General features: G+C 34.9%; 1 protein-coding gene across 2 annotated transcripts in view; it reads left to right on the top strand.

Annotated features, from left to right (window-relative positions):
- The window catches only part of lrrtm4l1 (leucine rich repeat transmembrane neuronal 4 like 1), a 130,402-nt gene that overhangs the window by 25,931 nt on the left and 81,103 nt on the right, over positions 1 to 23,368 (top strand). The window lies entirely within an intron of this gene.

Here is a 23,368-nt window from a genome sequence, read left to right as displayed (position 1 = left end):
TATAGAGACTATGGAGTAGTGTAGGGTAGTGCAGGGATTATAAAGTATTATAGATATAATAGGGTCGTATAAGGTATTGTAGTGTAGTGTAGGGTTTATGGGGTAGTATAGAGATTACAGGGCAGTATATATTAGTATATGGCAGTATCTTCAAGTTAGTGTAGGGTAATATATGCTGATATAGTTAGTATAGGGTAGTATATGACAGTATAGGGAGTATAGGGTAGTATATGACAGCATATGGAGTATAGAGTAGAGTTGTATATGGAAGTATAGCTAGTATATGCTAGTATATGACAGTATAGGGTAGTATATGGCATTATAGGGCGTATAGTATAGTATATGGCAGTATAGGAAGTATAGGGTAGTATATGGTAGTATAGGGAGTATAGAGTAGTAAATGGCAATATAGGGTAGTGTATGGCAGTATAGGGAGTAAAGGGTAGTATAGGGAGTATAGAGTAGTAAATGGCAATATAGGGTACTGTATGGCAGTATAGGGAGTATAGGGTAGTATATGGTAGTATAGGGAGTATAGAGTAGTAAATGGCAATATAGGGTAGTATATGGTAGTATAGGGAGTATAGGGTTGTATATGGAAGTATAGCTAGTATATGCTAGTATATGACAGCATAGGGTAGTATATGGCTTTATATGGCGTATAGTGTAGTATATTGCATTATTGGAAGTATAGGGTAGTAGGTGGCTGTATAAAGAGTATAGAGTAGTATATGGCAAAAAAGGGTAGTATGTGGCAATATAGGAACTATAGGGTTGTATATGACAGTATAGGGGGTATAGGGTAGTATATGGCAGTATAGGAAATATAGGGTAGTATATGGATTAGAGGGCAGTATAGGGTAGTATATTTTAGCACAGGGAGGAAGTATACAGATTAAAGAGTATTATATAAAATATTAGGTAGTATACAGTAGTATAGTATAGGGATTATAGGTTAGTGTAGTGATTATAGGGTAATATGGGGATTGTAAGATTGAATAATATAGTAATATACATAGCCTAAGGTAGAATAGGACTGTATAGGAATTATTGTAGGGAGTATAGGGGTGTATAAGTATTATATATAGCACTGGGTAGAATAATGATAATATAATAATATTGTGTATACAATACATCTCAAGCAATAAGGTTTAAGAAAATAATGAAACAATATTTTGTAATATCAGATTTTCTAGGGGGCTTTCAGCTCGACATGCTTTTTATATATCTATATTTTTATTACATACGTATGGAAAACCAGCTACTGACTCATTCACGCTGGACTTTTCATGTCTATATATTGTACAATAAATCAATAACATAATTATGGTGACAGCCCTAAGAAGGCTCCTAAATGTCACTGAAGGGTGGTAATATTGATTATTGATTATTGCTTACAGGGCAGAAATTGCCTTTTAGTTTATTTGTCATTTAGATTGTCTATTTCGTATTTGTTACACCTCTAAATGTCCAACAAATGTTCCTTTGTTATGCTGTATATTTACAGGGTTGAGGTTCAGAAACATGTTGGATTGACTGAGAGAATTGTATCCAGGGCTCTCAGCTGAGAATGTCGTATTCCGTGTATTCATTGTGTTCAGCATTGTGTTCGGTAATAAAAGGTATTCTGAGTAGCACAATTTGCTTAATAATGGAGCACACAGTCTACTGTGGGCCAATAAGCCTCGAAGAGCAGAAAGGAAGAATTCTGTGAAGCTAAAATCCTTTGCGTTTATTATACAACATTATAATACAGCCATTGACATGTAACATAACACACCAAGAAGTTCATTGTTGGAATAGAATGAAAGTTATGAATGTAATGAAATATGTGTGCATGTAAGTGATTATAATATTAGAGCGAAAAGATACGTTTATTGAGGATTAATTACACTGTTGGGCGCTTTTAGCCTGGATATAAAATACGCTGAAATCTAGAGACTGGTTAGGCCAGGCAAGTTTTACAATCTTGCCAAGACGTTCCTGGGAAACAGTTGATGTGTGTGAATGAGAATTATCCTGCTGAAAAATGTACATATCACTGAGCTGTTAGTTATTGTCCCTTGTGTTACTACTTGGGGTGACTGACTATCGTATGCAACGGCTTCTGAGATCATCATACCAGCAGTTGAGGGAGTGTATTGCTCTACAGCAAAGGCAGGATTGAACCACTTACCATACAGCTTCCATACAGTAGTTGAATCCAACTGTCCATATTAAACAATCAAACATGGAGTTGTCTCTAAAGATTATACAGTTCTGCGGTGGGTTTCCCGAAAATGATCAATCTTAGAAAATAACAATGTTTTCGATACCACAGCGGTGCGACAGTCTGGTCTGATATATATATATATATATATATATATATATATATATATATATATATATATATATATATATATATATATATATATCCCCATATGCTAACGTTAGCTAAAATATTCTCTGCTGAAATAAAGTAGTTAACATAAGCTAGCCAAGCTCACATTAGCTAAATCATTTCCCACTGAAATAAAGTAATTAACATTAGCTAATATAGCTCACTTTAGCTATAACATTCCCCACTGAAATAAAGTAGTTAACATTAGCTAATCTAGCTAACATTAGCTAAATCATTTCCCACTGCAATAAAGTAGTTAACATTAGCTAATCTAGCTAACATTAGCTAAATCATTTCCCACTGAAATAAAGTAATTAACATTAGCTAATATAGCTAACGTTAGCTAAAACATTCCCCACTGAAATAAAGTAATTAACATTAGCTAATATAGCTAACGTTAGCTAAAACATTCCCCACTGAAATAAAGTAGTTAACATTAGCTAAACTAGCTCACATTAGCTAAAACATTCCACACTGAAATAAAGTAGTTAACATTAGCTAACCTAGCTCACATTAGCTAAAACATTCCACACTGAAATAAAGTGGTTAACAACAGCTAACGTTAGCTAAAACATTTCCCACTGAAATAAAGTAGTTTAACATTAGCTAACCTAGCTTACATTAGGTAAAACATTCCCCACTGAAATAAAGTAATTAACATTAGCTAATCTAGCTAACGTTAGCTATAACATTCTCCGCTGAAATAAAGTAGTTAACATAAGCTAACCAAGCTCACATTAGCTAAAACATTCCCCACTGAAATAAAGTAATTAACATTAGCTAACATAGCTAATGTTAGCTAAAACATTCCCCACTGAAACAAAGTGGTTAACAATAGCTAACATAGCTAACGTTAGCTAAATCATTTCCCACTGAAATAAAGTAATTAACATTAGCTAATATAGCTAATTTTAGCTATAACATTCCCCACTGAAATAAAGTAGTTAACGTTAGCTAACATTGCTAACTTTAGCTAAAACATTCCCCACTGAAATAAAGTAATTAACGTTAGCTAACATTGCTAACTTTAGCTAAAACATTCCCCACTGAAATAAAGTAATTAACATTAGCTAGTCTAGCTAACGTTAGCTATAACATTCTCCACTGAAATAAAGTAGTTAAAGTTAGCTAACATAGCTAACGTTAGCTGAAACATTCCCCACTGAAATAAAATAGTTAACATTAGCTAACAGCTAACGTTAGCTAAAACATTCTCCACTGAAATAAAGTAGTTAACGTTAGGTAACATAGCTAACTAGCTAGCTAGCTAGCTAACAACTTTATTTCACCGTGGAGCATCTGTCAGTTTAAACTACAGCTTGGTAGCAACAATTATCTGGTGCTCACCACTTAATGTGTGGTGATCACCACTTAGTATGTGGTGCTCACCACTTACTATCTGGTGCTCACCACTTAGTATGGGGTGCTCACCACCTACCATCTGTTGCTCATCACTTTTTACATAAAAAGACAAAAGACAAAACACCATGTCCCTTTAGGGGCTCCATAGAAACACGTCAAAACGGTTCAAAATCAGGTTTGCGAACCAGAATAGTGCCGGTTCCACGTCTGTGAAAAGACGGTCAGCTGGGTAAAAATGTCTTTGGTTGCTTTGTAGAGGCATATCTAGTAGTGATCGATTTTTCACCATGAGGTGCACTACCCAAAAGTAGTATCTAAGAGCCTATTTTGCTATAGGGAAGCGGGATAAGCTCTTTTACGCCCTCTTGTGGTGTAAAACCTAATGTATACTCAGGCCACACCTGTAATCATTTACATATCTGCCTAAAACGTAACTTAAAATCAAATTTTCTAGCATTTTATGAATGCATCGTTTCTTTTGTCAATGAGTGTATCTTTACAGTATGTTCAATAAGCAGTTGACTCCTCCTGTTTCTACTACTTGACCTGGTCTTTACTCTATACAACTCAGCGGGCAAATTAAATAAATAAGAAAAAAAAAACTGAATAAATGTGCAGCACTCTAAAGAGAAGCCCCTATCATGACTAACAAGCACTTTAAACATACTGGAGGACATTCTAAGCCTTTTCAAGGACCCTTAACCACTCAAAGTCTACAGGACAACAGCCGCTACTTTTAATCCTGGAGATTATCTATCCATCCATCCATCCATCCATCCATCCATCCGTCCATCTATACTCCTCCAGCTGCTAAGTAGCTGGAAACTGGAGTTGTAAAAAAAGCATGAACAATAAGTCTCTACCAGGCATTAGGCATCATACTAATAGTTTCATGTTTTTATCTAAGTCCTGTTATATTGGCAGTGCATCTTTAGCTTTAAAAATTCATCCAGATCTTTTAAAGGGTTCGTACAGTCATGAAAAACCTGGAAAAGTCTGGATAAGTTTTAGAAAAATAAAAATACCCATAAAACTTTTGGTAAAGTCATGCAAATTTGCAATCTACAAACATGTGTTCCCATTTATCGACGGAGAAAAGCTACTTTGAGCTAACAAATACAAATAAAGTGTTTTTTTTATCAATATAGATATAGTTGATTTTTGGTTTTATTTTCCATGTCTACACTGATGTTTTAAGGATTGAATGGTCATTGAACAAGTCATTAAAAAAAGTCAATGAGATTTATTGGTTAATAAATGTATGAACCCTAAAAACTGGCAATTTTAGTGCTTTATACTCCTCTAATCTATGACACTAGTATGCTTAGTTTATTTGCTCTGGAGTATCCTATTCTATTGGCAGTACTTCTTTAGCTAGCCATAGTAGCTAAACTAACTAACTTAGCTTGTTACTCATGAACTGCAAAAAATGCTGCTTGGTATAAAGCTGCGTTCGAGTTTTTGTCTAATTTTAGCTTCCAAATTAAGGCCATGTTCCTCCTGGTGAGAAACTCATTGATGAAATATGAAATGGCTGCAGTTGCTACAGTTGATATGCTAGCATAATGGTATCCACTAGTGACTTAGTGATGTATTACCATGATAACAAAAAATATATATATTACTGTAGCACTACCACCAGTAGTTGTAGTTGTAGTATTAGTAGTAATACTGTTTTAGACTTGATGGACAGTGTGTGTGTACAAATTTGGCCAAAACCCACAAATAAATCCACAATAAAGTGCTTTATTTTGAGTTTGTTTGTTTCCTACTTAATACAGTGAGAAACTCCTTGACAAAATATGATATGGCTGCAGTTGCTTCAATTGATGTGCTAGCATAATTGTATCCACTAGTGATTTGATGTATTACCATGATAAAAAATATTAATATTACTGAAGAAGTAGTAGTTGCAGTGTTGTAGGCTTGATTATCAGTGTGTGTCTACAAATTTGGCCAAAACCCACAATAAATGCACAGTAAAATGCTTTATAATGCTGTGTTTGTGTTTGTTGGTTTCCAGCTTAGGACAGTGTTCCTCCTGGTGAGAAACTCATTGATAATATATGATATGGCTGCAGTTGCTACAGTAAAAATATAATTATCACTGTTGTAGTAGTGCAGGCTAGATTGACTTACATCACTGTTTATCTGGGCTGTTTGGTCCGTACCTGCACCTGCGCCTGGACTGTAAGCGGAATGCTGGGCTGAGAGATCCTGTAGAAAAGAACTTAACTGTGTAAAAAGGGAAAAATCTCAAATAGTGAAGAAGACAGAACTGAATGGGCGATTTACACATAGCTCTTATTTTGTGTGGATAGACATATTTAGAGTACTGAACCCTGTTTTAGCAATCTATAGAGCATCAGTTACTCGCGGAGCAGAACATGCAGCTGGATTTAGGGTGTGTCGGTGTGTGTTTGGTATCGTGAGGGCACAAAAAAACACACAAAATGCATGTACTGATTCTCTTAATTTATCATAGGCGTGTTTTGGGTGTGTCAGTAGTCATTCCTCCCTTTAAGAGTCGGGTGAGCTCTGACTTTGGCCTGTTCGTATCTTAACAGCGCGAGCCTACCGGCGCTTTTGTGCGTCTCAGCAGATACAGATACTGAGCTGCTCGTTCACACTGTAAAGATACACCAGCAGCTCATTTAAGGGAACAGCAATGTATTTTTTTCTTTATTACTCTTATCGTTACCTGGATTTGCGCCCATTTGTGTGTTTTTAACAAGCGGGAGTGTATACTGGATGACTGTTGACTGTTGTCAGGGTTTTAATCAGTCAGTGGAGCTCTTGTATTTCCCACCACCAAGATAGAAACACATCAGAAATTTACCTGAACACACAGTGACTTGGATAAATAACTAATCTGATGATTGGAAATTGGAAAATAACACATCAGATTACTTATTACTGAAAAAAAATGGTCAGATTAGAGTAACGCTTTACTAAGAATGAATGAGCAGATTTTATTATTTTTTTTATTTATGTTTTACTTTTTTTTTTATCTCAAAAGGGCCCACGGGAGATACGTGTCACAGACGCTGTAAAAGATATGTAAATTTCATTCAGCACTTTATTCTTCACTTAAACTCATAACTCACAAGTACCTGTGCTCTCTTTATCAAAATAGGAAAAAATAAATGAGCTCATAAATAAGCTGCCCCATTAATTTAACTGATAAAATTTTGTTAGTATTGTATATTGTATTGTAAAATTAGTTTTGGGAACTGGCTCTGGGCTCTTATGGATTAACATTTATATAGTTAATAGTTTTTAATAGGCTGTATTTGCATTATTATGATATTATTTTATTATTAGATCACAGGCATAACATTTTCTTACTATGGCAATTATTTTTAATGCCAATTATAAAAAAACAAATATAGATAGATAGATAGATAGATAGATAGATAGATAGATAGATAGATAGATAGATAGATAGATAGATAGACACAGTACACAAAAGTTAAAAAAGATAAATACAATAGAATGAAAGTAATAAAGACAAATTAACAATATAAAGTATAAAAAGTATAAAAGTTGAGTATTTTAGTTTGTGTAATGGAGGTAATGCAGTTAAACATAGTAAAACAGAACGGGTAAGATAAGTAAAAAAAAGATAATAAATAAATAAATAAAATTAGATAAATTAGTTAAATAAAAATAAAAAAATAAAAAAAGGTTATTTAGGAGGGTGTGTCTGCAGAGATAGGGGCGTGTCTCTTGCAGTAATCGGAATAAAATATTAAATAATTAAAATATTATAAATAAAAAATAAAAATAGGTTATTTAGATAATAAAATAAGAAGGTGAATAAAAAAGACAGAAATAAAAAAGATCATCTTTGATGCCCAAAGCAAGCAATTTATACAATAAAAAAGCAAATGTAATGACTGTGGAACAACACATGATCGTATTTTTATATTCAGCAAACCAGTGCAGATATTTTATATTTTTAATATATTTTATACAGTGTATTTTTGCAGTGTGTAAAAAGGATGGGTGTTATTCCTGTAAGCGTGCCCACTCTCCCCGTGTGTTAAGTGCAGGAATTAACTGTGTAAAAGGGGAAAAAAGCACTGCTGGTGAAGAGCTCCCTCTGAGTGCTTCTCGTGCAGCAGGTTTTATGCAGATGAATACGTTTCAGTTTGTGATAGGAAGTCTATGTAGACACACTCTTTAATGGCATTTAATTTGGTTAAATGCGTTTCAGCAGGTTCTATTTGCAGCACTGCGAGCCTCGCCGTTCTCTGGCCTCGGCTTCGGCGTGAGCGCCGTGGCATTCAAATGAAATATCAGCCTGTCAGGAAGCCAAGAAAGGCGACAGGCGAGCGGCCCGAGCCTGCCAGCATCCGCACAGCCTCCTGAAACAGGGGGGCACAGTTTCAGAGGGGTTCAAACCAGTGGCTACAACTCTGCGTAGGACTGGAGGATAGGGTACAAATACTGAATTACAGTATTTAACAAAGCTTTTTACAATAGAAATGATCATAGAACGGGGTATTGTTTTTTCAAAACCGATACAATATGATACTTTGAATTCATCAAGCATCGTCATCACGATGTGCGCATGTGAAATAGTCAGATCGCAGGACGTGTGATGTTGCCTAAGGCAACAAGCAGGTCACGTTGCAATGTTTGATTCTTGACACAAGAAGTAGATGCACAGCGCTGTCTCTGTGTCTGTGTGAGTGACAGGCTGCTGCTGCCTTAGAAGCACGAGGGGGAGGGGAAGCGTGAGAGTAACCGCAAGCATGGCCTTCATCCACATGGTTGGGCACGTGTGGAAAGCTGTACACCTCAGTCCAGCACAGTTTTACAGTGCAGATATTTCCAGTTAAAGCTGAATTCTCGCTTTTAATCCCAGAAAAACAAACACTCTTATTTACCTTTTAAAAAGCATTTAAATGCTGATTAAAAGGCTGATTACTGTTATTTTGCTGCTTTTCTTGGGTTTTGAGAGCTCGGCGCTAACTCAGCTCTTGATTGGTCCGGACACGAGACAGAGAGCTTGCAGGTGGGGTTGGGGCTGGGCTGGTGACATCATGGGCCTTGCATTGTTTAATATCGCGATATATATCTTCGAAAAAAAAAAAACTAAAACATTTGCAATGTTCAATTTTGCAAGTTTTTTTTTAAAGAAATAAAAGCATTAGACTGGCAAAATTAAATTATATTTATATTAGTGGTGTCAATCATTCAAAAATGAATTAAAATCATGATTTTTTTTTATGTGGAAATACCACCTTTTTATGCTGGTATTTCCCTGCATTTTTGAGAGAGACAGAAATATAGTGTTATACATATAGTAATAACAGTGTAATTTGGTTTAGGTCTGCCAGATCCTTTTTTTTTACTGAGATAGATAGATAGATAGATAGATAGATAGATAGATAGATAGATAGATAGATAGATAGATAGATAGATAGATAGATAGATAGATAGAGAAGTAGCGTAGTAAAAGAGAGAGGTAGAGTAGTAGAGAAAAAGAGAGAGAGAGAAGTAGAGTAGTAAAAAGAGAGGTAGAATAGTAGAGAAAAAGAGAGAGAGAGTAGAGTAGTAAAAAGAGAGGTACAGTAGTAGTAGAGAGAGAGAGGTAAAGTAGGAGAGAAAAAGAGAGAGAAAAGTAGAGTAGTACAGAAAAGAGAGAGAGAGAAATAGAGTAGTAAAAAGAGAGGTAGAGTAGTAGAGAGAGAGAGAGGTAGCGTAGTAAAAAGAAAGAGGAAGAGTAGTAGAGAAAAAGAGAAAGAGAGAAGTAGAGTAGTAAAAAGAGAGAGGTAGAGTAGTAGTAGAGAGAGAGAGGTAGAGTAGGAGAGAAAAAGAGAGAGAGAAGTAGAGTAGTAGAGAAAAATAGAGAGAGAGAAATAGAGTAGTAAAAAGAGAGGTAGAGTAGTAGAGAAAAAGAGAGAGAGAAGTAGAGTAGTAAAAAGAGAGAGGTAGAGTAGTAGTAGTAGAGAGAGAGAGATGTAGAGTAGTAGTAGAGAGAGAGAGGTAGAGTAGTAAAGAGAGAGAGAGGTAGAGTAAAAAAGAGAGTGATAGAGTAGCAGAGAAAGACAGAGAGAGAGGAAGGGTAAAGTAGAGAGAGAGATAAATGAGAGAGAGTAGTAAAGAGAGAAAGTGGTAGAGTCGTACAGAGAGAGAGAAAGAAAAAAAGGAAGAAAGAAAGAAAGAAAGAGAGAGAGAGACGACTTCATGGAAAGTACTGAAAATAGGCACCAATTTTTTAGATGTTTTAGGCGTTTCAGTCTGTGCCTTTTTGGTATTGAATTTCGATATCCAGCTCTAATGACAGATCCTTAAAAACTACAGTTCAGACACTTTCCCTTCCTCATTTCAGTGATTTATATCCTAAACCGTCTCGTCCTTCATCCAATTTAACAAGTAAAATTACACTCTCTGTAATGAAACCTGCGGTTCAGTCAGTGTTCCTCTGATTTACTGATGTTATCCTCGATTAGCTTCAAAAAGTAGGGATGGCACAAAATATCAATATATTGATATATTGTATGGTTTAGGTTTGCGATACATAATTACATTTTTACTACATTGATCACTGATGGAGTAACCTGGTCTATATTCAGTATATTCAGGTAGTTAGCTGACCAAATCTAGAGTTATCAAACCTTCAAATGACCTACTGCCATTGCTCAAAGCTTTCCAATTTTTATGTTTTCTAGAAAATGTAATCCATTTTAGCTGGTTATCCTCACCAATAAGTGTTTTTTTTTTTTTTTTTAAAGCTACACAGCTGTTTAGTCCCTTTAATCTTTTTGAGTTCCCTTCACTGCATTGTGTGTGTGGCAAAGCTCTTACTTTCACTATTAAACAAGATATTCTATCTTAGAGTTCTAGTGTTAAGAATCAAGATTGTGCTTCAAGATTCAACCATATTCCTTCCCCAAAGATGATGTTTCTCTCACTGTATTTCCACTTTTTAATAATGCATCGAACAGTTTTTAACCAGATTTCAGTTGTTTAAGTATCTCCTTGTTTTTCACTGCATTATTGACGCATGCCCGTTGCTTTCCATTGTGAACTCAGAGTTGGGTGCTTATACTGTCTTTCTCTCTCTCTCTCTCTCTCTCTCTCTCTCGCCTTTTTTATTGCGCTTACACCGTCTGTCTGTCTTTCTTGCTCTCTATATTTCACTCGCGTTGTCTGTCTGTCTCTCTCTGTCTCGTTTTCTTTTGCTCAAGCTGTCAGTCTCTCTCACTCGCTTTCTGTCTTTCACTTGCACAGACTGTCTATTTCTTTCTCTTGCTCGCTCTCTCTATTTCACTCGCACTGTCTGTCTGTCTTGCGCTCTCTTTTGATCGCCGCCGTCTGACTGTCTCGCTCTCTCTCTCGTTTGCTCATGCCGCCTGTCTGTCTCTCTCTTGCTCTTGCTCTTTTGCTCATGCTGTTTGTGTCTCTCTCTCTCGTTCGTTCAAATTGTCTGTCTGTCTCTTTCTTTCGCTCTCTCTTTCCCCCACACTGTCTGTCTCTCTGTCTCTCTCTCTCGCTTTTTAGCTTGCACTGTCTTTCTCTACTTACTTGCTTTCTCTATTTCGCTTGCACCATCTGCCTGTCTCTCTCGCTAGCTTTCTCTCTCTCTCTCTCTCTCTCTCTCTCTCTCACTCTCTCTATTTCGCTCACGCCATCTGCCTGTCTCTCTCACTCGCTTTCTCTCTCTTGCTCTCTCTATTTTGCTCATGCCATCTGTCGGTCTCTCGCTCTCTCTCTTTCTATTTTGCTCACACTGTCTGTCTGTCTGTCTTTCTCTCTCTCGCTCTCTCTCTATTTTACTCACGCCATCTGTCTGTCTCTCTCTCGCTCCTAATTTTAACAATCTAATGTTGATATTTCTTAAAATATCAGTTACAACATTCCATCCCCAAAAAAACTAAACATGTTTATAATGAAGATTCATTGTTATTATGAATTTAATAAAGGTGAGGCTGTACAGAATGCCCAGCCTCTTTATTTTTTCTACCAAACATACCGAAAACATACCAAAACATACCGAAAACATACCGAAAACATACCAAAACATACCGAAAACGTACCGAAAACATACCAAAACATACCGAAAACATACCGAAAACATACCGAAAACGTACCGAAAACATACCAAAACATACCGAAAACATACCGAAAACGTACCAAAAACATACCAAAACATACCGAAAACATACCGAAAACGTACCGAAAACATACCAAAACATACCGAAAACATACCGAAAACGTACCAAAACATACCAAAAACGTACCGAAAACGTACCGAAAACATACCAAAACAAACCAAAACATGCCAAAAACATACCGAAAACATACCGAAACATACCGAAAATATACCAAAACATACCAAAAATGTACCGAAAACATACCAAAACATACCGAAAACATACCGAAAACGTACCAAAAACATACCAAAACAAACCAAAACATGCCAAAAACATACCGAAAACATACCGAAACATACCGAAAACATACCAAAACATACCGAAAACATACCAAAACATACAAAAACATACCGAGAACGTACCGAAAATGTACCAAAACATACCAAAACATACCGAAAACATACCGAAAACATACCAAAACATACCAAAAACATACCAAAAACCGAAAACATACCAAAACATACAGAAAACGTACTGAAAACATACCAAAACATACAGAAAACATACAGAAAACATACCGAAAACATACAGAAAACGTACCGAAAACATACCAAAACACACCAAAACATACCGAACCGTGGGGTTTATATCAATGTGTGAACCGAAGCGTGAATTGTATATACCGTTACACCCATATCTTGCATTAATTATTATCCAATGGAAGGTTCTTGTCTATTTGCTTGGTTAAATCCAGTTGCTGGCCGTTTTTGGCCATTAGCGTGGGAAATGTATGGTGATAATTTTATATTGTAAGATGCCCTGTGAAAAGAAAATCGATCTACTGTATATTTTGTTGAGTGGTGGTGCAGCAGGTTGAATTGAGTGGCTCTAGTTATTAGCTGTGTGTCGATGGCACTCCAGCAGGGGTGGGCAGAGTGACTGTACTGTATGAGTGATAAATTCTGTCACAATAAGCTTTTTTGGGAGCAGGCGGATATAATTAGCACCACCGAACAACAGCATGCGTCAGGGAAAGACTGGGGTTTAGATTTAGATCATTTATACACAGGAAAAGTGTTAAAATTGCAGGGTTGAGCTTATAATGGGTAATTTTTCTGTGTTCTTCGAGCACTGGCTAGTTTTTTTTGGTTAGTTATAGTGTAGCTCAGTGGCTGGATTATTGTCTTATTGTCTCAAAAACCAGCTAATAGGTCAGTTATCACAAGTTGAGGAACGTATTCGCTCAACCCTGAGGAGGCCTGTTCTGAGTAGAATTCATCCTGAAAAACTGATGATTTTGATCATCATGCTGCATCTCAGTTTTAGTGTGTTAGCAATCTTTTTAAATAGCTTAGGCTCCATCTTTGTAGAGAACAAGTTTTTCTCGCACATCCACAGAGAGTTCTTTGCCATGAGGTGCCATGTTGAATGCGCAGTGGTCAGAATGAAAGAACTGAACCCAAAACTTGACAAAATTTAACACAGCTGTTCCCTATTTACACCTGAGAGCTTGTACTGCTAACGAGTCACATGTCCCTGGGGTGGGAAAATGGCTAAAAGATTAGATTAGATAAAATATAAGTACTTAAATATGGTACTACAAATATGATTCACAGCATATTTACAATGATTTACAGATTGAAAAGACATAGATTATGGATATGGATCATGATATACAGATAGACAATTACTACTGTATATATTACAAAAGGAGGATATAAATATATACAGCTCTGAAGAAAAAAAAGAAAAGAACACCTAAAATGATGAGTTTCTTTAATTTTGCCAAATTGAAAACCTCTGGAATATAATCAAGAGAAAAATGGATGATCACAAACCATCAAACCATCAAGCTGAACTGCTTGTTGGAATGTTTGCACCAGGAGTAAAGCAGCATAAAGTTATCCAAAAGCAGTGTGTAAGACTGGTGGAGGAGAACATGATGCCAAGATGCACTAAAAAAAACTAAAGGGTTATTCCAACAAATATTGATTGATTTATTACTCTTAAAACGTTATGAATATAAGCTTGTTTTCTTTGCATTATTTGAGGTCTAAAAACACCATTTCTGATTTTCTGCAAATAAATGCTCTAAATGACAAATTTTTATTTGAAATTTGGTAGAAATGTTGTTTGTACTTTTTAGAATAAAACAACAATGTTCATTTTACTCAAACATAAACCTATAAATAGCAAAATCAGAGAAACTGATTCAGAAACTGAAGTGCTCTCTTAATCTTTCCTAAGGATCATGTGTCATGTCTTCAAAGTTTTCCAGTGAAAAGATACAATAAATATTAACAAAAATACAAAAATGTGAGGAGTGTACTCACTTTTATTGAGATACTCTATATGTATACTTTGTTTTGCAATGTTTTGTAATCTAATTATTATTTCTAACTGTTTATTAGTACTGAAATCAGCACTGACGGATTTGTAGACTATATGTGATATCATACATATTATTTTAAGTGTTTATTAAACCTCGTAAAACCCAGAATTGTTTATTTATTTTTTATTTTTTTATATAAACTAGTTTCAAACAAAAGTTTCTGTCTGAACTGGCTGTAGAAACTGTTGACTGGAATTCTCACCATCTATTTTTTTAAGTTTTAGAAAAAATAAAGTATCACATGGTGCAGAGAGGCAGAAATGTAAACGTCCACATACAAGGACGCAGGGTCTTAAGAGGTTAAATCTAGTTTTGCAGGTTTTGCCTTTTAAAATCACCTACTATAAGCCTAAACATATATACTGTACTGTTTTCTGTCTAGAGCTGCAGGAAATGTTCGGTTCTGCCACTGTAGAATAGGTTTATAGAATATTATTTATTCGCTCAGCCTCTGAGTCATACAGGAGCATGTGGAGTCAGAGCCAGTGTCTATGGGGACATTTCTAAATTTATTTTGACTATAGAGCCTGAATAATCATTACGTTTAACAGGATGCCGTTCTGGGGTCGCGAAGGTCAGCTGGCAATCAATGCTTCTTGGCCGTGAGCGTTCACAATATATTTAAGTATTTTAATCGACCCTTTTGTACGAAGCATTTACTTACCTGCAGAGAGTTAAGTAGGTTTGAGTAGCATGCAGAGAATATATATATATATATATATATACTCAAAACTACTTAACTATATATATATATATATATATATATATATATATATATATATACTGTGTATATTGCAGTGGTCTTGAAGGAAACAAAATAAGAAAAGAAAAGAAAAGATATCAACAAAATAGAAAAATAATAACCCATTTATTAAAGAAAAGAAGCTGTTAGAGCTCTAAATAAAATAAGCTGCTGGAAAAAAAAAATAATACACTAATCAGATAACTGTTATATACTGTACCAGTCAAAAGTTAACTTAAATAACTTTCTTAAAAAAGTTCTGTATTTCAGATTAATAAAGAAGTATTTAAAACAATGAAGCACACAAGCATAAAAACATATGAATTTATTTAAGAAACATATATATATATATAATCCATACTATAAAAAGATCTACCTAATTAAGTAGAGGCATAAAAAATATATACTTAAGGCCAATCAATCCAAAACAAGAATTTCAAAAAAGCATCTTCAAGTGCAGTAACTGCAAACACAGTCAAAAATGTTATGATGATAATGATGATGAAACTGGCACTCATCAGGAGAGTTAATCAGAGTTACCAGCCTCAGAAACCGCAAGTTAACAGCTCTCCAGAGTATTTTGGTTTGTTTCAACACTACATGATTCAGTATTCATTTACAGTAGAGAAAAAAAAAGATAAATAAAGTGTGTCCAAATTTAAATACATATAAAAGAAGGAAAATAAACAAAATTAATTTGAGTAAAATCTAGAAAATATACAGCTAGAAAAAAGACAAAATAGCATAATAATTAAAAGAATATGCAAGTAATGAAAACTAAGAACAAAAAAAAAACAGAAATAAAGTACTAACAAAGTGCAAACCAGTTTAACAGTGCAGAAAGTGAAGGTAAACAGATGTGTTTTCAGCTTTTTCTTAAAAGAGGTTACAAATGAAATTATATCACAGCTTCTGAAAGTTATACTTATAAACCTGTATTATGAAGTGATAGGAATGGACACGGCCGTGGACAGTTCTAGCCAGAAGCCACAGGTCACCATCATTACCACCCACTGCTGCACTGTCCACTGTGGGGGGTAATATTAGATTTATTTAAGTAACTTTAAATCGGTTTCAAGACTTAAATGTTACATAGATAAATAAGTGAACTGAACTTCAGTCAATCCTTTCTTTTAGTAAACTTTACTTCATTTATTTTTACTGAATCAATCCTTTCTTTTAGTAAACTTTACTTCATTTATTTTTACTGAATCAATCCTTTCTTTTAGTAAACTTTAATTAATTTCTGCACACAATATTACCTAATTACAATTCATTTATTTATACAATATTACTCAAATAATTTATGATACATAATAAATTATAATTCCTGAAATGTAAATATTTTTAGTTAAAACACACATATTACACTGTCTCAACACATGGATAGCATGTAATACATTCTTTTTACTAGTAAACTAAAAATAATGTATTACATGATATCCATGTGTTGAGACAGTGAGACTTGGTCTGTTTACAAAATAAATCTTTGAGATTATGTAAATATTTAAATGTGTGTTTTAACTAAAAAAAAAAAAATATATATATATATATATGACTGAAGTTCAGTTCACATATTTACTCTATGTAACATTTAAGTCTAGAAACCGAGTTAAAGTTACTTAAATTTACATGAAATTAAATTTACTTTAAAAAAAAAAGCAAATGCAATTGCAAAACCTTTTTAAAGTATTTTTTAGGCATCATTTTTTTTCAGTGTAGAAGACACAAAATACAACTGCTATCCCATGAAGTCGTCCCACTTGTTTTTCGTATTCCCTGGAGCAAATACGTACAGTCTTTCAGTGCATCCTGATGCTAATCCGAGAGGAAGATTACTGTTCCTGACCGATCGCCAGTCAGCTCTAACAACCGATACCAGTCAACGAGGCAATTTTTAAAAGTGGGATTGACGTCCCGCAGCCATTTATTTTGAGTCCAATTGCCCTCTAAAGACATGTAATAGCCGTGGTAATGGCTTTTATTGCCATGTGTTGGAGCTGAGATATATGTATGGGGTAAATGCATGCTAATTGCAATGGCCTTAGCAGATATCCGATTAGCCTGGATGCGGAATTGGCCTCAGTAACCCGCTATATGAAATGCATTAGATGGCGCGGCGCGACGTTATGAGATTATGAGGATATGCGGCAATCTCTCGCTTCTCAGCCTCTTACAGGAATTTGCTAAGAGCACCACTGGGACCACAGTTTAGGCAAAACTGATGACTGTGTAATTTGCAACGTATGCTCGGATGACTCCTGCCCCTCTCTCTTAGCATCTGCCGCGGCCGCGGAGACGCGCCGAGCAACTCGCCAGGGCTTTTCTGAGACGTAAGGGTTTTGCTGTGGTGGGCACGGTGTTTCCGAAGCGTTTCCGAAGAGATTTCTTGCGTTCTGAAGCATATTTCTTCTGCATTGCTGGATGTCGGCCCCCAATAAAACAAATTGCCCACTTCATTCAGTTATTTTTGGCATGAATTGCACCGTATGAAGCAAACAGTAGCAGCTATTAGGTTGATGTAATACCACAAAAGACACAATAGGTTGACATAACGCTTCCCTTCAACCAATCATGGATTGCGCAAAGAATGGCAACAATGGCAGCATTCTATTGAGAGCATGGCTGCACTGTAAAGCATTAGCGCTACATTAATTTAATGGCTTTTAAGCCACTTAGCAATCACACGTTAGCTTTATATATGCACATTATGCCTATTTATATAGACTTAATGGTGTTTATACTCTATTTAAACATTGCATTACATATTCTGAATGTTGATTAGCGACAAGCAATTTATTTATTAACAATCTCTCCCTTTCTAAAGATTTCTTGCATTGCTGGATGTCGGCCCCCGAATAAACAAAGTACTAACTATTTTTTTTTTTTTAGCATGAATTGCATAATATAAAGCATACAGTAGCAGCTATTTGGTTGGTGTAATGGCAAAAAAAGGACGTAATTGGTTAACCGAGTTAATCCCTTAATTGTGGAAAGAATAGTAGTTTCCTATTGATAGCATGGCTGCACTGTAAAGCATTAGCGCTAATTAATTCGTTAGCTTTAAATGCATATTATATCTTTTTGTATATAGATTTAATGGTGTTTTCTACTCAATTTAAACATTTCCAAAGTGGTTCCAGAGCATTTATGAAGGATATCACTTGCAGTGCTGGATGTCGGCCCTCAAATAAACAAATTACTGACTATGTAATCTTTTTTTAGCATGAATTGCATGATATAAAGCAAACAGTAGCAGCTATTAGGTTGGTGTAATGGCACAAAAGAATGTAATTGGTTAACGTAATGCTTTTGTTCCACCAATTGCGAAATTGTGAAATCACCAATTGTGAAAACAATGGCTGCATTCTATTGAGAGCATGGCTGCACTGTAAAGCATTAGCGCTAATTAATTTGATGGCTTTTAAGTCACTTAGCAATCACACGTTAGCTTTATATATGCGCATTATGCCTTTTTATATAGACTTCATGGTGTTCATGCTCGATTTAAACTTTGCATAACTTATTCTGCATGTTGATTAGCGACAGAATTTCTTATATTAACAATCTGTTTCTTGCTGTAGCAGGAAAGACCTTTCTGAAGTGGTTTCTTGCAATGCTGAATGTCGGCCCCCAAACAAACAAATTACTGACTATTCAGTCATTTTTTTAGCATGAAATGCACTTAATAAAGCGTACAGTAGCAGCTATTAGGTTGGTGTAATGGCACAAAAGAATATAATTGGTTAACGTAATGCTTTTGTTCCACCAATCACGAAATTGTGAAATCAGTAATAGTGAAAAGTATGGCTGCATTCTATTGATAGCATTTCTGCACTGTAAAGCATTAGCGCTAATTAATTGAACACGTTAGCTTTATATATGTATATTATATGTTTTTTTATAGACTAAATGGTGTTTATACTCAGTTTAAACATTGAATTATGTCTTCAACATGTTGATTAGCGACGAGAATTCATATGTGAACAAGCCATTCCTGAGTTTATGGCAGTGGGTTTAAGAAGGGGAACACTAAAATGTGTGCTTTTTCACTTTTCTGGGTTATTTTTTTAGCCATAAGCCATTTGTTGTATTGGGCACGACCTTTCCAAAGCATTTCTAAATAATTTACACAGAGATTTCTTGCATTCTGAAGTATTTGTCTCGCATTGCTGAATGTCGACTCCCAATAAAACAAATTACTGATAATATTCAATTGTTTTAGCATGAATTGCACGCTATGAAGCAAACAGTAGCAGCTATTAAAATTATGTAAAGACCGAAAAGACACAAAAGGTTGATATAATGCTTCAGCTCAGCCAATCACAATCACAATTGTGCAAAGACTGGAAAAAAATAATCAGCAATAATTGGCTTTAAATGGCTTTTAAACCACTTAGCAATCACACGTTAACTTTAAAGGCATTTTATGTCTTTTTATAGAGACTTAATGCTGTCTACACTTTATTTAAACATTGCATAACCTATTCTACATATTGATTAGCAATGAGATAAATTAACAATCCCTCTTTTCTGAAGTCTTTCCAAAGCATTGCAGCAGCATTTTTATTGCAATACTGGATGTAGCCCCTTTTTTAGCATAATTTGCACATTATGAAGCAAACTGTAGCAGCTATTAGGTTGATATAATAGCACAAAAGCACCTATACTTTGACAAAATGCCTCTGTTCACCGCAAATTGCGAAATTGTGTGATCAGTGATTGTGAAAAAAATGGCAGCATTCTATTGATTTGATGGCTTTTAAGCCACTCAAATGTTAGCTTTGAATGCATATTTATTTTAAGAACCAAATAGGTTCCAACCTTTGTCCCAAAGAACCAGAGGGTTCAATCTGTGTCTCTGTTATTCATATTCATTGTTATTCCATTTGTATTGTAATGGAAACATAAAACACACAGTGAAATACACCACTTTCTTTGGGTCTGGTCGGGTCGAGCTCAAGAAAATGCTCTGTGAATTAGGCGTCTGTTTTCTAATGCTATTTTTATTTCATATAAAGTTTTGGTGTAATAATCACAATATAGCTAAGTGACAAATCAAAGTGTGTTTAAAAAATAAAAGTTAAAGCACAAGTTAAAATGTTATAATCACGCAGCTCTGGATTGAGGAATGTTAAATGTTAAATGTCCAAACTGTGTATTGACTTTAGACATGAAATGCTCCACCCTTGTGGTACTTATGTTAATTTTTGTGCACTTCATGAGATGAGATGAATCAGGTATGCTTGAGGTAGAGCTTGAAAAAACTCCCAACTGAGCAGTGCTGGAACTCAGCCCAGTAAAGGGACGACTTGCTTATCAAGTAACCAGACCAGTAAGAACCAGATCTGCAGTGGTTTATTGAAAATTCACATCTGCAATAAATGCAGGAAAACCACCTACATATCCCACATGTACAGTTCCAGTCAAACATTTGGACTCACTTTCTCATTATATGTTTTTATTATTTTTTTTGTATCTTTTAAATTCTAAATGAAAAAATAAACGTAAGGAATCGTGCAGTAACACACTAAAAAAGCAACACTAAAATACAAAATACTAAAAAAAGCATTTTGGTGATATTACCTGGAGTGCTGTTAAGTGGCAGATTTTTGAGGCTGAAAACTCTTGCTTGGCTTGCTTTCTTGGGGCGGTCCTGATGAGTGCCAGTTTCATCATACTGTAACGTTTTTGATGGTCTTTGCAGTGATTGTACTGACAGAAGCGGTAACACAACACAACATAGTAGAAACAAACTATAATAATAAAAATAAATAATAATAATAATAATAATAATATTAATAATAATAATAATAATAGGGGAAGTACAGTAATAAAGCAAAGTAAGAAATATAAAACTATAGAAGATTCTAACTGAGACATAGTAAAAATTAAAAAATGCTGGAAAAAGAATATATACATGAATATATAAATACAAAAAATATACAAAGTGTGAAAGTAACCAGCCGTAGATATGAGGTAGTGCAGTAATACAGAATAAATAGTTTTCAGTAGTGTCCAGGAGCGTAAATGTACAGGATATACAGAAAAATGTCAATAGAGTCACAGAGTGCAGATGTACTTGTTACAGAGTGTGATTATTGATTATAGAGAATACTTTCTTGCCTAAAGTTCTTGAAATTCTTCTTTTTTTGGGATGGGATTGACTGGCCTTCATTTTTCTCTTAAAATATATTTTTTTCACTTAGTTGAGTATTTTTTGGATTTATATTTCTGGATTAGAACATCACTCAAATATTCACTATTCACTGTATACCTGTAACTATACCTCTTCACTACTTTACTTTAACTGATGCTCTCAAACTGGGTATTAACGTTGAGTGGTCCAGCGTTCTAAAGCACTGCCACTATGATCGGGAGGAGATCACTGGTTCAAATCCCGGTTCAAATCCCGGTCCCATGCAGCTTGCCATCAGTTGCTGGAGCCCTGAGAGAGCACAATTGGTCTTGCAGCTGCATCTGTGAGCTGATGTATCAGAACCGAGTCGCTGCGCTTTCCTCCGAGCGTTAGCGCTGTGATGCTACTCAGCAATGCTGCATCAGCAGCAGCAGTTCGAAAAGAGGCGGAGTCTGACTTCACATGTATCGGAGGAGGCGTGTGCTAGTCTTCTTAACCCTCCTGGTGTTGGAGCGTCACTATTGAAGTGGAAAGAAATTTGAAATAAATTACATTTAAAAAAAAGGAATTAACTCTTGATGAGTTCAGCACAGCTGTTAACTGAAAGCCTGAATTCCAGATGACTCTACCTTATGAAACTGACTGAGAAAATCTAGCAGAGATGTGCAAAGCTGTCATCTAAGTAGGAGGTGCTTTACACTTTGAATCAAAAATATAAAACATATCAATCAATCGACTTTTATTTAAACTCAGAGTACATTGAGGGTGGCCCTCATTTACAATGCAGCTGAGCATTTAAATAGAGAAGGGATTGACAAAAAAAATAGATAGAATAAAAAAAAGTAATAGAAAATAAAAAAACAACATTTTAATAAGGTATAAGATTTATTTTAAAAAGGATCATTTAAAAATATTAAGATATAAAACAAATAAGGTAAAATAATAATTTAAGAGTAGGAATCATAAAATCATAGGTAAAAAAAGGTAATAGAACTAATAAAAATTCAACTACAGATGAATAAATAAGAAACTAAACACATAAAAGAGTAAAATATAAATAAGCTTAATCATAAGTTTGTGCAGCATCATCATATTTAGCTTGATATTGAATTCTTGTTCAGACCTTTGTAGATAAAATGCATTAGAACTTGAGAAAAACGGCCAGCTGAGCAGTGCTGGACCTCTGTCCAATAAAGAAAGGACTATCATATAAACTGGTAACACATCAGACCAGTAAAAAACAGTAAAAAAAACAAGATCTGCAGTGTTTTGTGGTAAATTGACAGCGGTACGAGAGAAACCCACCGCAGAAGTGTCAGAGAAATGAGCTTGGTCCTGCCGGGTCGTGACTGCTACACGGGTTCTGCTGTCACGCCAGCTACCAGATCCCGGTTCTCTGTTCTGGACAGCATGACACCTTAATTATAACAGCTCCCGGAGAACAGCCCCTTTCTTATAAAGACACCAAGAAATATGATGTTTCTGCAGCCCCACACATGAAGGTTACAGATCAAAAGCTTCTGTTATCAGAGGAATAAAGGAAGTGGAATTTGTTCGCTGGCCGAACGCGATTACATCTGATCTCTCAGGCGTTTCTTCCTCTTATTGTTATTTTTAAACTGTGGCTTTAGGAAAGAGTGTGTACTCTTTGTGTTGGAGAATTAAAGCCAGCCCAGTGCATTATGATGTCATGCCGAGAAATCTGATAAATTTGAGAAAAAAAAAAAAAAAGAATATCATCATATAGTCCTCTATTTTTTTTTTTATATTTATTTATTATTTTTTTTTTATTTTAAGGGTTTTTTTTGCTGTTTTTTTACTATCTAAACACAAGGGCTGAACAATGTTACAACAACTGCACTGAAAAAAATAATATATATATATATTATTATTATTTATTATGTTATGTATCTGCAATACAGTATTTAAAAAAGTCAAACATTCAGAAACACCTCTTCCTTTCATGCGTTACCTCTCTCACCTGCTCAAGTCTATAATCTTAAATCAATTTTTCCAGAGTAAATTAAAATACTGACCCATAAAACACAAATATGAAAAATATGCTAGATATCTTAATTCAATATATTTGTAAAATTCATCCATGTGATCACAATAAACATAAAAAAACTAAATTAAATCAATCCAAGTATCAGTACAAGTAATATTTAAAATGAAGATGTTATGCACATACAGTACCAGTCAAAACAACGACTATATAAAAGCTACACAGGAACACATGCTAAAT

Source organism: Astyanax mexicanus, chromosome 20 (assembly GCF_023375975.1).
Source record: "Astyanax mexicanus isolate ESR-SI-001 chromosome 20, AstMex3_surface, whole genome shotgun sequence".
Lineage (NCBI taxonomy): Eukaryota > Metazoa > Chordata > Actinopteri > Characiformes > Acestrorhamphidae > Astyanax > Astyanax mexicanus.
Note: the sequence above shows the minus strand (reverse complement) of the source record. Positions and strands in the feature narration are given on the sequence as shown.